Source organism: Equus przewalskii, chromosome 14 (assembly GCF_037783145.1).
Source record: "Equus przewalskii isolate Varuska chromosome 14, EquPr2, whole genome shotgun sequence".
NCBI lineage: Eukaryota > Metazoa > Chordata > Mammalia > Perissodactyla > Equidae > Equus > Equus przewalskii.
Window position 1 is genome coordinate 12964569 of NC_091844.1, and position 15775 is coordinate 12980343.

Below are 15775 nucleotides of genomic sequence, written 5' to 3' on the forward strand. Positions count from 1 at the left end.
AAACTTTATAGAAAAGTATAAAGAAGAAAATTTAAATGATTGGCAAACCTACAAATTAGAGTAAACATTATTACCCTTTTTATGGCATATCTTCCAGTCTTTTCTTTGCACATAAACATACTTTTTTAAAAAAAATAAAATTTGGGTTTATATTCTACAGTCTCACATTAATTATTTTTTAAATTTAGCATTATTGTGTAAGTGATTTTCCATAATTCTTTAATGGCTAAAGAACACTACAATCTGTAGCTACACCAATAATATCACTGGTAAAGGCAAATATACCTTAAAGGCAGAAGATTAATCACCTATGAAGCTAATATGAAGGTCAAAAGACAACAGTACAAAAATTATCTATTTCCATGATAAGAGGAGCAATGGATACACATGCACAAAAAAGAGGTTAAATATGATATCAAAAACATAAGTTGTGGGAGGAGGGGAGTAAAGGAGTAGAGTTTTTAGCAAGAGATCAAGCTTAAGAGACCATGAACTTAATATAGGTTGCTATATTCATAAGTTATTATATATGAACTTCATGGTAATCACAAACTAGAAACCCATAATAAATACACAAAAACTTAAGAGAAAGGAACCCAAACATAGTACTAAAGAGAGCCATCAAGCCACAAAAGAAGAGAACCAGAGAAGAAGAATGGAACAGAGAAGAAGTACTAAAACACCCAGAAGAAAGGTAACACAATGGTAATAAGTATGTACTTTCCCATAGCTACTTTAAATGTCAATGGACTAAATACTCCTATCAAAAGACATAGAGTGGCTGACTGGGTAAAAAAACAAGGCCCATATATGTGCTGCATACAAGAGACACATCTCAGACATAAAGACACTCACAAACGGAAAGTGAAGTGATGGAAAAAGATACTCCATGCAAATGGCAATGAAAAGAAAGCTAGAGTAGCAATACTGATGTCAGACAAAATAGACTTTAAAACAAAAAGTCTTCAGAAAAGACAAAGAAGCCAATACATAATGATTAAGGGGACAATCCAACAGGAGGATATAACACTTATAAATATCTATGCACCTAACAAAGGAGCACCTAAATATACAAAGCAATTATTAACAGACATAAAACATGAAATAGACAGTAACACAATAATAGTAGGGGTCCTTAACATTCTACTTACACCAATGGATAGATCATCCAAAGAGAAGAGCAACAGGGAAACATTGGCCTTAAATGACACATTAGACCAGACGGACTTAATAGATATATACAGAACATTCCATCCAAAAACCACAGAATAGACGTTCTTTGCAAATGCACATGGAACAGTCTCCAGGATTGATCACATATTAGGCCAGAAAGCAAGTCTCAATAAATTTAAGACTGAAATAATACCAAACATATTTTCTGATCACAACAGTATGAAACTAGAAATCAACTACAGGAAGAAAATCAGAAAAGCCACAAATATGTGGAGATTAAACAAAACACTACTGAGCAATGATAGGGCCAACAAAGATATCTACGGAGAAATCAAAAAATAGCTGAAGACAAATGAAAATGAAAATACAACATGCCAAAATTTATGGGAAACAGCAAAAGTGGTTGTAAGAGGGAAGTTTATAGCAATACATGTCTACTTCACTAAACAAGAAAAATCTCAAATAAACAATCTAACACTGCACCTAAAGGAGCTAGAAAAAGAAGAACAAAGCCCAAAATCAGTAGAAGGAAGGAAATAATAAAAATCAGAGCAGAAATAAATGAAATAGGCAGTAAAAAAACAATAGAGAAAACAATGAAACAAAGAGCTATTTCTTTGAAAAGAAACAAAATTGATGTGTCCTAAAGCAGCACTGTTGCAGAGCCACCTCCAGGCTCCCTCTGGGGTTCATCTACCAGCAAATGGACGTTCATACCAGGATGTCATGGTGCTGAGCTCACTCGCGTAAAGATGGTCCTGCTCTGAGCGGGCGCTCTGGTCTCTGTTCCACAGCATCTTCCTCCTGCACAGCTGCACACCTGCGCCCTGGCATCCAACACGTCTTCCGACGGTAGAGTTGAGAACCCGGCTTCTGGGCTCTGGTGGGTCGCACTTGGCCCCTCCCCCTGCTGTGCCCCAGGGGTCCAGCCCCTCCTTTGAAATGTGGGTGCCTCTCTAGCATTTCCATGGGAACGCCTGCTGTGCACGTGGGAAGGTAAATGGGTTCACACTGCACATGCCCTTGGCGTGTAGCAGATTGGAACGTCTTTCCGTGTTCCTGTAGGTTCACACTGCATTTTCCACGGGGCAGATCCCAGAATCCCTGCGAGGCAGGTGCGATGACACCCCTCCAGCTTGGCCTGAGGCCCCTGTTCTGTGGCTGCTGCCTGGAAAGCAGTGTGGCACCTGAGAGGAAACCAGCGTCCCCGCCCGGGCAGGGATGAGCCCTGGATGCCTTGCTCCTCCCACAGGCCGGGCCTGACCCAGGGCTGCCGGCCCCTCAGGCGTGCTGGTCACCTCCACCAGCGCCATCACTCCAGCCTTCCCTCTGCTCTGACGTCCTGGCTCCACCCTGTGTGTGTAACCAGGGCCCAGGAGGGTTTAGGATGGAGCACAGAATTGTTTGAGAATTAAACCTGTGATAGTAATTTTGCATGTAAATTTGTACATTTCACATACTAGATGTCAAGTTTAAAAGAATTTGGCCTAGTAAAGTTTTGATTAGTTTAAAAGGTGTCGTCGATCAAGGTTTGTCATTTTAAGCTGAAACATTCTAAATTTATCAGCAGTATTACAATATTTCAGGGGACATACACAGTATTTCGAAATTTAGTTTATTATATTTATGAGTTATTTAAATACTCAGGAAAGTTTATATAAATCAAACAATAGGAATTCTTGAAAAAGAAATTATTACATTTATAAGTACAACTTTAAAGGCTTAAGGGAATTTAATTATCAAGAAATAAAGGCACCTTAAAATGATTGCTAAATATGATGGATAAAAATTGTAAAATTTAAAAATGTGTTGGCTGAAAGTGGATGCTTAAGTAACACTAGGTTTTGAATTTGTGAGTTTGGTGGGTTGGGTGTTAAACTGTAAAGTGAAGGAACCTCTGCCTGAGGGATCCTGCACCAACCCCTCCCTCAGGGACGACGACAGGGGCCATGGAGGAGGCCTCCTGGGGGGCTGGACAGGGACCTGAGTGACCCCAAAGCCCAAAGCACTGTGGGCAGAGACACGGACTAAAAAGCATGAAAAGAAGAAGGAGCCGTGATGAAAACAGGGAAACTCTAGTCCAGGTAAGACCTGATTTCTGTCTAGGAGCCACAATTTTTATTGTTGCTCTAAATTCCCATTATTAGGCAGTAATTTCAAAACCCCTCATGTACCCTATTATTTAATTAATCTGCTCTTCAGTTGTTTGTAAGGTTTGCTGGCCTAGACCAGGAGCAGGGGTGGATTTGCTGGGAAGCCTCAGCTTCTAGACCCTTCCATCGCCCTGGGAGGGGACCCTGGTAATGGGCTCAAGTAGTTAGGTTTTGTGTACATGGTGTGAGTGTATAAATAACAATTCTAAATTCGAATTACTGAGACCCAGAGGCACGTTCGCTGGGTTGGGGAAGAATCTAGCACTGTGGTTAAGACCATGGACTCTGGAGCCCAGCAGAACCAGGCGCAAATCCCAACTTTCCAGCTGTGTGACTTCAGGCAAGTGACTCCATCTTTCTGTGCTCCCGTTTCCTGTCTTTACAGTGGGCGTTCCAGCAGACTTCCTGATATAGCTGGTGTGGGCTCGTCTCCAACAGCTTCAGCTCAGTGTCTGCTGCCCAGGACACTTGGCTCTTAGTGGACGTGGTGGGTTTACAGCTGGAATCAAGGGTGGAGACTCTCCCCTTGTGTGTGAGTCAGCTCAGGCTGCCATAACAACACCAGCGACTGGGGGCTTCAACAGCAGACATTCATTTCTCACAGTTCTGGAGGCTGGGACATCCAGGATCAAGGTGCCGGCAGATTCTGTCCTTGGTGAGGGCTCTTTTCCTGGCTTGCAGACGGCTGCCTTGTCCCTCTGTCCTTATGTTGTGGAGAGAGGGAGCTCTGGTCTCTCTTTTCTTCTCATAAGGACACTAATCCCAGCATGGGACCCCACTTTCATGAGCTCATCTAAACCTAATCACCTCCCAAGGCCCCCTCCAGCTACCATCACAGTGGGGTGAGGGCTTCCCCCTGGGAACCTGGGGGAACACAGTTCAGCCCATAGCACCTCGGCAGCTGCAGGCTCCATGGAGGTTGAGTGTGGGGGGAGGGCACATGGCAGGGGGAGACCATGCTGAGCAAAGGCCTGGAGGACAGACAGCAGGAGCACATCCAGGACACAACACGCCAGGAGACGGGGCCACATGAGGGCTTCCTTCCATCAGGAGATAGTCCTCTCACTCCACACTGCCGCATTTCCTCCCACTGTGGGCAAAATGGTGTCTCAGATGAGTGCCTCACTCTGTGCCTGAGGCTCCTGTGGGCTGGAAGGCTGATGGAGGAGCTTGTGGGAGGGGCAGGATTTGAGGGTGGGGAGGAAGGGGCTGTCCTGGACTAGGACGGGGGAAGGCTCAGGGGTGGGAATGCAGGCTGGGTGGAGCACAGAGCGGGGAGAGGTGGGGAGGATTCTGGGTGATAGCTAGTGCCTGAGGCTCTCCTTTGTTAACCGCTCAGATGGGATGCACTCAACACAGGAAAGACTCAGTGAGTCCCTAAGGACCCCAAGTGGAGGGACCATGAGTGCACCTGCTTCACAAGGAGGAGGCTGAGGCTTGGGGAGTGAAGTGACTTGCCTCAGCTTCCAGGTGACTGAAGTGGACTTGAGCTCATGCTCTGTGACCCAGCTCCCAGCAGGCCTCACAGCACCCACCGAGGGCCCATTCCTTACACCCCTCTGTCCTCGCCCCACAGCCATCACGCCCTCCTCTCCAGGCACCAGAAGTTAGAATGGGTCTTCCCACGTCCACTCCATGCTATGCTGTGGGAGCCTGCAGAGTCGCAGGGGCGGGGCCCAGCTCTCCGCTCAGTCTGTCTGTCGGTCCTGCTGTGGGATCACCAGGCTCCAGACCTCCCAGTCCACTCTTGATGGAGGATGAGGGGCACCCAGTGGCCAGCGGCCCAGCCCAGCAGGGGCTGGCATTGGCCAATCCTACTCCAGCTGCAGAGTGATGGAAACCCAGAGTACATTCCAGGGCCTCTCACCAGCCTACAAACCCTGGAGCATGTTGGCAGCCCCACCCCTGTGTGTGCACAGCCACCTGTGTCCCTCCAGCTCCCAGCACATTGGGCTTTGCAGTGGGGAGACGAGATGATGGGCTCATCCGTGAGTGTCTTGAAGGCCTAGGGCCTGACTCCATAGTGCCATCATACCTCCATCTCCTCTCTTTCCTCTAATGCATGGAGGTAAATTCTAAAGGAGGCGGTCCAGCAGGAGGCCAGTCACGCAACGGTCAAGGGCTGCTCTGTGCCTGGCCCCACACATGTCCCTCTCAACTCTTATCACAGCAGCTTCCTCACTTTACAGAGGAGGGGACTGAGGCTCAGGGATGAGGGATGATGTCCTCATCACCATCTTGGCCACTGCAGCAACTGCCCAAGGCTTTGTTTACCCAGGATGGTGGCCAGAGGGGAGAGCAGACTCTGCATTCTAGGACAGACCTGGGACAAATCAGGCTCCCCACTTCCTTGCTGTGTGAGCTTAGGGAAATCACTTGGCCTCTCTGAGCATCACTTTCTTTGTGAATAAGGATGGTTGTGAAGATCAGAGATGATGGGTAAAAGCCCCTTGGCACTTAATACACAGCCAATTAGAGGGTGGCCACTCCCACCCTCTAATTCTCACAAGAGACCTGGGACGTGGCTCTAGCCACCAACGGGAGACCTGGCACACAGCTCCTGGCACCAATGACCTTGCCTAGAAGCCATGGGCTGCAAGGGACAGCCCCCAACAGCACCCAGCCCACCAGGGAGTGTTCTCTGGCCCTGGGACAGGCTGCCAGGGCCTCACCCTCCCAGGGGCTCCCTTCCTCCTGGGTGCGGAGCCCCCTGTGGCCCAGGGCTCAGGGCATGGGTCCCAGCACCTTGGCTGCATGGTATTCAGCACTTCGACCTTCTCCTCAGGTCCTCAGGTCATTAGTGACCACAGCAGAGGGGACAGTCCCCTCTCCTCCAGCTTCCCCTGGTCTGGTTCAGTGTGTCACTGACTCTGACCTCCCCCACTGCCAGGCTGGCCCGTGACTGCCCTCAGCCTCGCTGACTCCAACTCAAAGGTGGGCGTCCTGCCTGGGACTGCACCCGGCCTCTCCAGGGCTGGGCAGCCCCGGGGACCTGTCCCCCAGTACACTCCAGGAGACTGGGGGCTTGTGGGGCTTTGTATAAACGGCACATTGGAGATACACAGAGAGATGCAGAGGGACCCACAGCGGCTCTAAGTAGAGCTAATGTCAGTGAACATAAGTGAGGCCATCTTGTTACACTAAATGGCCCCAGCCCCTGTGTGTGCCTACTTGCTGCTCTGCACATATTCAAAAATAATTCACGTTTTCCTCATTTATGGCCTCAGCTTACATATGTACTCCCCTATAGCTTGATAAATTAAAACTTTGTTCTATGAGTTTCTCTCCAGGAACAGGCTGACCACGCGTGGGAAACACACCTACAAGATATTCTTCATCACTGACAGAAGAAAAGAACAATGAAGGAGCCTGGAGTCCATCCTGCCTGAAGCCTGACATTTCTGAACCCTCCTTACTGCCCATTGTCCCTATCTAACTACCTCACGATTCTGTGATCCCTGAAGATGGTTTTTTGAGACATTAGCCACCTGTGTTCTGATTATGGCTGCTGATCAAATGAAAACCTCCTTTATCGATCCCTAATTTGTTGTGATTAATTGGCTCAGATCACAGCTGTCAGAGCAAGCCCTTTTCTCGGTCGCTGAAATGCACAGAATCCTGCAGTGTGGACAATGAATCAGGCTGCTTCTGAGTGCAGGGAACAGAATCCCCAACCAAAGTGGCTCAAACTATAAGGAATCTAGTGCCAGATCTCATATTCTGAAAAGCCCGGAGACGTGCTGCCTCCAGGGTGTATTAATTCGGTAGCTCAACCCCAGTCAGGTCCTGGCTCAGCCTCTCTGTTATTTCCATGGCTTTCCCTCATCATCTCAGGGAGGCTGCCACAGCTCCAAGCATCATATCTTCACACAGTAATATCCAAGGACATGAAAAAGCCACAGTGCAGAGCACCCCTCTGTGTTGTGAGACCTAAAACTAAGGCCCAGCATCATGTGCCGCCTTGACATCTGGTGAGACGGGAGGACTGACTGGTCTGACCTCACCTTCCCCTCCCCGCTCTGCCCGTGGATGAGGCCCCTGCCAAACCAGCCTCCTTATCAAGGGAGCAGGCTCGGGCTCCTGTTTATCCCTGAGCAGCAGGTGTCCACTCCCTGCCGGCCCAGGGGATTATTCAGAGAGGTCAATCCACCTCCTCTGGAGACCTCCCCTGACCCCTGGTTGCTGGGAAGCCTGCCTCCCATGGACCCTGCCGCTCACCTCCTCCTGGTGCACTTGCCACACACAGGCTGCCCCTACAGCTCCAGCTGCCTGTCCCCTGTCCCTGGCGCAAGCCCCTGTGTGGCCCTGCCTGGCAGCTGGCCCTGGTTGGAGCTGTAAGTGACAAGGAGCCTGCCTTTTCTCCGAGGATCTTTGTATTGAGTCCCCACCAGAGGAACCTTTAGATCTCATGGAACAATTGGTGCTGTGACAGGATGGTGTGGCCGTGACCTCTGGCTCCTGGATGGCCTCATGGGGAGACTGCTCTTGGTTTGTTAATTGGTTCAGTCCATGGAAAGGGGCTTGACACAGAGCTTCCATGTTGGCCCTGTTGCCCGCTGCTGTGTCTGCCAGTGGTCACCACTCTCTGCTGACCCAAATTTCCTCACTGTGGGGATATTGCAAATGAGGTGCTAATTGTCCCAACTCTGCGGACTGCATGCCAGCTCAGGCGAGGCCCACTTTAGGGCAGTGCTTTGGTGTCGTACGTCTTTATTATTATTTGGGGCAGAACCCTGGTGTGTCTCGGGTGACCCCTGTGGAAGAAGGCGTTAGTTGGCCTCCCCTGGGGTAGACAAATGGCTCCTTGGTCTCACGTGTATGTGGCTCAGGTGGGAGTAGCAGCCCACCTGTCTCCTTGCTGCCCACACTTCACTGCTGTCGCCTCACACTTCCTGCCCCCGGGTCCTCAGGGGTAATGTGAGTTACACCCTCCCCCACCCCAACACCTGCAGAAGTTACCCAGCTGCTTAAATACTGCAGGGTCCCTGCCAGTGTGCTTGGGCCTGAGTGAGGGCCCCGCATGTCCACGTGCAAAGGGCCTGAGACGTCAGACAGGGACTCACTGTGCTGTCCCAGGAGAGGCTGCTCTCTCTCCTAAGAGCAAACCCAGAGCCCTGGGAGGGGAGGCCCCTGCCCCTCCTTTTCCTGTAACCTCCCAGAAGGCCCGCACCATCAGTTGTCAGAGACGGAAACTAAACCAGGGATCTAGGCTGCTGGAAGCCTCCCTTCCAAAAAAAAAAAGAAAGAAACCTGGATAGGGGGTGGGGGGAGGTCAAAATATTTATATATACGTATATGCATAATTAAATCAAGTCCCTAGTCTGACTCAATTGAAAGGCAAAAATTTACTTAAGAACATTATGTAACAAAAAAATTTAAAAAATGCTGATTGGCTCATTGTCTAGACAGCATAGATTCTAAATTAACATTTTATTCCTTCCCAAAGCCCCAGTGCATAGTTGTATATCTTAATTGTAGGTGATTCTACTTCTTGTATGTGAGATGCCACCACAGCATGGCCTGACGAGCAGTGAGAAGGTCCTCACCCAGGATCTGGACCAGGATATCCTGGGCTGCTGAAGCAGAGCGTGCAAACTTAACCACTGGGCTGTGGGGCCGGCCCCTATATGAACTTTAATATTTGTTTAAGTGCACCACTTGACAAAGTTTCATGGACTTAATCAATACTGGGGCTCAAATGATAGTTGCACCTGAGGACCCCACTACAAGTAAGCACGATACCCCCCCATAAGCTTAGGAAAGTAACTAATCATAAGATAGAGAAAAGATAGGTGTGCCTCCCTTTGACTGCAGCCTTAGCTAAATTTCCCATAGTTATAGTCCCACTGCCCTAAAATATCCCACAGATGCTCTGACACAATAAGTAATTAGTTAAAACTAAATGAAGTCTTTGGTGCTTACAAATTGGCTTGGCAGAAAGAGACCCCATGGACCCCAGCTATAACAGTTACCATCGTCCTATGTCAGTTATAACGGGGCCTTCAAGGATTAAAACCTCTTACACAAGCTCTAATGAATGACTGGGTGGTTATCCCCACTGCCTCTCCGTTGACAGCCCAATTTTTCCTGGTCTTAACCCCGAAAAGATATGTGGCCCGCGTGGTGAATTATTACAGCCTTCATGCTGTGGTCCATCCAGTCAGACCCCCATGCCCAGTACCCGTTGTTGAAATCACTGACTCCATCCAGTCAGCAGCCAGTGACTGCTCTGCTGTTGTGGATTTGGATGGTGTGTGCTGTTCAGTGCCTGTTTCAGTAGCCTCCCAGCTGCAGGGTGCCCACCCCTCTGTGGAGTAACTGTGTTGTCTCATTTCCTGTGTTCTTGATGCCCTGGCATCTAAGGTCTTGGTGATAAGGAAAGAGGGCCCCTCCCAGGGTGGCCAGTTCTTAGAGATACAGACGACTCACTTGCAAACCAATCAGTCCAAAGCCCATGGCTCCCCGACCCCCCACCTCCTCTGCCTGGCTCTCACTCTCCAGAAGCCGGTATTCCTCTCCCTCATCCCCAGGGTCAGGACAAGACACCTAGGGCCACCGCTCTGCCCCAGAGCCCTCGGAAGTGACTCAAAGCGGCCCCTCCTCAGCCTGCTCGCCCTGCCGTGCCCACTCCTTCCTGCGAATCCACAACAAGGCTCCCGCTCCCTCTGCCCCCTCACTGACCTTGATGCCTCCCCACGTGACCCGTGTGCTGGGCCGTGCCCCTCCTCCTGGGACTGTGAACTGCAAACTGTCTTTTCAGTAGCATCTGAACACTGAGCTGTTGGCCTCGCCAGACCTGAATAATCATAAAATCGACACTGTAAAACACTCCAGAGGACACAATGCACCTTTTCTGGGCCACCCAGGGGTCCCCCCCATAGCTCTGCCATTGCACAGTCTTCCAGGCAAGATCTTACCTGCACCCCCTTTGCCCAGGAGCACAGCTGTGATGTTACAGGGATGACGTCCTCCTCCAGGGAGTTGTGCTTAATGTGCTCATTGAGGACACACAATCCAGCAGCTTTTAGTCCATTTGAGCTCTGGTGGCAACAATTCCTCACTGACAAATTCTACTTAATCTCACTGGCACTGCTCCTTACAAACCAGCCCTCCTTCTGAGTGGCCCTCACCAACCAAAGGCTCTGGAAGCTTCCATGTGACCATCAACAGGCGCTCCTGCCAGGGCTCTAGAAACTCCTTCCCTGCAGAGGTGGTCACTGCCTCCCTTTGGGCTCCTGGGGTCTCTGGGCAGCCTGTGCTGCCCAGCAGTGGACCCTGGGCTTCTGATGCAGAGCCTGCCCTTCTCAGCTCCGTGCTGCCCACAGTGGATCACCAATGGCTGATCATGTCCCGGGCTCTGCTGCACACAGAGGCTCCCCCTGACCTGAGCCTGTGAACCTCTGCACCCAGCTACCCTCAGGTCATGACAGCAGCACCCCACAAACTCAGCATGGCTACAGAGGCCTCCTTGATCTAGGATGGAGCCACCCCTGGGCCCTCTGCGTACCTCCCCTGCAGAAGGGGATGGCCTCCTGTCAACAAAAATAATCTATAACCTATCTATAAATGAAAATTTGGGTGAGTTTATTGTGAGCTAAAATGTGAGGATTATAGCCCAGGAGAGTCTTTCCACAAAGGAACAGAGCACTCCAAAGAAGTGGGGGTATACAGGGTGGTTATATACCCTCAAAGAGGATGTTTCACATATGATTGAAATGTCCCTTTTACAATAGTCACGAGACTGCTCTGTCGGTACAGAGATTGATGAAACAGCAGGTAGGTCTGCTGTCTCAGTGAACACAGCAGGGCGGCAGGTCTGCTGTCTTGAGCTGGGTGGTCACACGTGAGCACAGCAATCAGTTCCTAGCCTAAGGAAAGATGCTTAATCCTTAAGGAAATGCCAACGTTGGGAGGGGGAGGGAAGTTGCACCTTTATCTCAAGGGCCTTTGTTCTTGCCATGGGAAATGTATATACAATGAGTGCTCAATGGCCACAGTCAGGCCCTTTTGGAAAAAACAAAGTCAGGACGAATTAGGTTTATACCAAACGGCTTCCTCATATACTCCTATTGCTTGCCATTTTTATTTGTCACTCCCCTGTCCTCAGCCCCTTGCCAGATGCTTTTCTTCTGTCCAAGTGTCAGTGTGTAGTGTTCACCATCAACAGAATCATTACATTTTATAAAACACCAGTGCACCAAATGCTCTCTGACTCAGGAACGGTTGGGAAGCACTGGGTCTGGGAAGGTGCTGTGGAGCTTATGGGGCCCAGGACCCTACCAAAATCTGAGTGTTGAACAAGGAAGAAGGAAGATGGGGACGGATGTGGGTAGGCTGCCTCCAAGGTCAGCCCCAAAGGAGAAACTTTGCTGCCAGTCCACGTCTGTCCCCCATGAGTCCTGTGTCAGCATCACTGTGTAGGTGCCATGACAGCCAGGAAGGATAGATCATTCATTCACTCTCTCACTCATTCACTTATTCATTTATTCACTCACTCAATGCACTCATTCATTCATTCCCTCACTCATTTACACGCTCATTAATTTACTCACTCATTTCTTCACACACTCATTCATACCCTCTCTCATTCACTCATTGAGGGACTTGGTCATTTACTTGTTTATCAAACATGGATGTTCCAGGCCTCAAGGATAGAAAGATGATTAAGATTGTTCTTTCCTTGCAAAGCTCCCAGGCCTGGTCCATGGGTTAATAAATAATTACTATAGGAGAAATGCTAAATGAATAAAGTACCACAAGAGGCCTGGGAAGGAGCTGCCCTAGTAGGTAGAGGATGGAGAGGTATGGGGACTGATGTGGGGTCGGTGAGCTGAGGAGTTGAAAGAAAGATTTCTTGGACTCTCAAGATCTGGCGGTAGTGCTCTTTTATTTAGAGAATAGTGTGTGGAATAGCATGGGGACAGGACCCATGGGCAGTCAGAGCTGCTGCTGCGAAAATGAGCTGATAGGGCTAATTTCAAGGCATAGGTATGTGAGTTATCTCTTTACAAGACAAAGGAAAGAATATGAAAAAAAGTTAAAATGGTATCTGTGCAGATGGGGTCTGGCTATTGGGTGATCCCATAACTTTTAGATAAGAATCAAATCAGATTAAGTAAAGGCCAGAAGCCACCACCCTAAATCAGTTACATGAGGTTGCCAGACAGTAACCAACTTAAGTTCTTGCCTTCCCCATTAAGAGTTTCCAGAGATAAGGCCATCCTGCCTTCCTTCACAAATGCAAATGTCTCTCATCAAAGGGCATGCAAATTCCAGTCTTTGGAGTCTGCTTCTCATCTGCAGTTTTAAAATTAACCAGCCTAAAATCCTCATTAGGGACCACACAGGTGGTACCTGGGGTAAGAAGCATCAAGTGGAAGAGAGGGTGGTAGGTGAGTGCACAGACACAGAGAAGGGCAGGAAAGCTCTGTTCACTGTGCAAGGACTTGTAAGCATCACACAGACATCAGTCCTAGGGCACAATGAGTGCACACTGAGGGAATTCTGACGGATTTCCGAGGGAGAGGAAATGTGCACCGAGAGAGAAAATGATGATGTTGATTGGAGATGTAAGAAAGTGGGGCAGCCCCATGTAAGCAGGGTAGATCATGAGCCAGACTGTAGACGATTCAGAACGTGGTGCCTCCTGACCCTGCTCACAGACCCGGCATCTCCATCTCAGGATGCTGCTGGGGGTGCTGGCTCCAGAGAGCTCAGCATCAAGTGCCAACTGCAGATTAATTCTCATTGGTGTGAGCGAAAGGACTGTTACTACACAAGGGGGTTGTCTGCCGCTGCAAAACATGCCAATAGTCAAGAGTTAAGGTGGTAGGAGAGAAAGGACTTTTCATGACAGCTTGCTAGCAAGAGGGGAGATGGTCGACTAAAGTCTGAAAGAACCATCTTATAGAACAAAGACTACAGGCCAGTTACATAGGGGGCTGGTCTCCAGGTGAAGACAAACATCTGGTCCCAGTTCCTAATAGTCCTTTGTTTTACTGGCTATTCATCAGAGACCAGTATCCTGATCTTTCCATTGTCATTGGTGATGGCTATCAGCATAGACTCTCTGCCTGGAGGTCATCACATTCCTAAGGAACTCAAAGGAACAAAGTTATCATCTTATTGCAGCTGGGAGGGGTCACAAAAGCTACAGAGCCTGCAAATCCCCCAGAAAAGGACCCTTACTTAAATAGGCCAACTAAAGCAAAGATTCAAAGGGGCTGGTGAGTCACATTTGGTTAATCAGAAGTCATTCAAAGTTATAATTTCTTTTTCTACAACATGGCTTCCCTTATGTCAATCTTGTGGTGGGTTGGGATCAGGACCAGCCTCGCTTTCTGAACTAGGCGGGCTTCCAGTTTCTCAAAGGATCTCACTGTATTACCTTATGAGATACATTGACTCACCCAACAGCTGTTTGTGGAGGGCCTTCCCTCTGCCAGCGTCACTCCAGGATGGAGAACAAGGCAGGCCTTCCAGAGGGTGAGCAGTCATTGAACAAGTAAACAATGGACAATTTTCTTTTTTTTCAAATTGAGATTCATAATAGTTTACATCATTGTGAAATTTTAGTCGTACGTTATTTCTTGTCTGTCACCAGACAAGTACTCCCCTTCCCCTCCTGTGCCCATCCCCCAACTCCCTTACCCTGGTAACCACTGAACTGTTTTCTTTGATAATGCTCCATTTCCAATAGGAGAAAGTGCCATGAAAAGTGATCAGGGGCACACAATAAGTGATGTGGGGAGGGAGGGGCTTCTGGGGTGGGCGTGTCAGGGAAGGTCTCTCTAAGAGGAGATGATGTGACTGAGTCCTCCAGGAAGAGGGGTTCCAGGTGGAGAGAGCACCAAGGCCCTCATGTGGGGACAGGCCTCCTCTGTCTGAGGAGTGGAGAGGAGGGGCAGTGAGACCTGAACAGCCCGAACAACCAGATGAAGCTGGGGGGGGGGGGGGGCAGGGGAACAGGGCAGCGTTGTGGAGGAGAGGCCATCAGAAGGTGTGAGCACGGGCTTGAAGTGCCCTGAGCATAGCTCACTGGGCTCCTCCAGACCTGCAAGGAGGCTGCCCAGTGGCCGCAGACAGGGTGGCCACAGCCAGGGTGGCCGCAGCCAGGGAGGCCTCAGTCTTAGATCAGGGTGGTGAGGGAGAGGGAGAGAATAGACAGATGGGTGAAATCTTTCAGAGAGTCCATGGGCTTTGGTGCGGAGCTGATGAGAGGAATCATGCTGCCTGATAGGTGTCCGCAGGCCCTGGTTAGAGCGGAAGAGAGGTGCCTTCCAGGTCACTTCACTTCTGCTTCCTAGGGCTCCACAGGCCCTGCTTTCCCACCACCCTTTTTCTGCATTGATCCCGCACTGCCTCCTGCCCTGTGCAGAGTCCCACGTTCTCCTCCTGCTTGCTCAAGAGCTGGGCTCTCTTCTCCATGATGTCGACTCTACTGATCAGGGCACAGCTGATGAAAGCAAACCTAATTCATTATATTTCTCTACTGGATGCCCTGGCAGACAGAACCCAGAACAGGAAGCTAAGAACAGGCTTCCCTTCTGGCCCCTTGTGGGCTTTTGAGCCAAGGGTTGCAAGGTTTTTGGTGACCAGTTACCCGACTGGTTCCTGCTTTCCAATGCAGGAAGAACTTGGTGACCACAAAGACCATAACAAAATAGAAATGATGCATCGACACAGGAACAAAGCAATCAACAAAAGAAAGCATAAATTACTCTAAGGCTGTATTAGTTAATACAAGTGAAGTGGCAACTGAAACCCAGGAGAAACTCAGGGTGACACTTGGGATGTGGTGACTGATGAGGATTATTTTAGGCTGGTTACTTTTAAAACTGCAGATGAGAAGCAGGCTCCACGGAGCAGAGTTTGCTTGCCCTTTCTTGGGGAACATTTACATTTTTAAGGGAAATCTCCATCTGCACCACAGGAAGGAGGGATGACCTTATCTCTAGAGACTCTTAATCAATGCTAAAGGCAAGATCTTAAGTTGTTTACTGTCTAGCAACCTCATGTAACTGACCCCCCCAACATCCTCCTTTGTCTTTAGCTGAAGGTAATATTTAAGCGGTGACTTCTGCCATTTACTTAATCCGATTTGATTCTTATCTAAAAGTTATAGGACCACCCAATAGCCAGACCCCACCTGCACTGGTGTCATTTTAACAACTTTTTTACATATTCTTTCCTTTGTCTTGTAAAGAGATAATTCACACACCTATGCCTTCAAATTAGCCTTACTCTCCACTCATGTTTGCAGCAGCAGCAGCTCCCCATGCCAGCAGCAGCTCTGACTGCCCATGGGTCCTGTCCCCATGCTATTCCACGCTATTCTCTAAATAAAAGAGCACTACTGCCAGATCTTAAGAGTCCAAGAAATCTTTCTTTCAACTCCTTGGCTCACCGACCCCGCATCAGTGACTTTTCTCAAAATTGTAAAAGTTGTA

General features: G+C 49.1%; 1 long non-coding RNA gene across 1 annotated transcript in view; it reads right to left on the reverse strand.

Annotated features, from left to right (window-relative positions):
* Positions 1-15775, reverse strand: part of LOC139075695 (uncharacterized) — a 318375-nt gene that overhangs the window by 66557 nt on the left and 236043 nt on the right. The gene's annotated exons all lie outside the window — the stretch shown is intronic.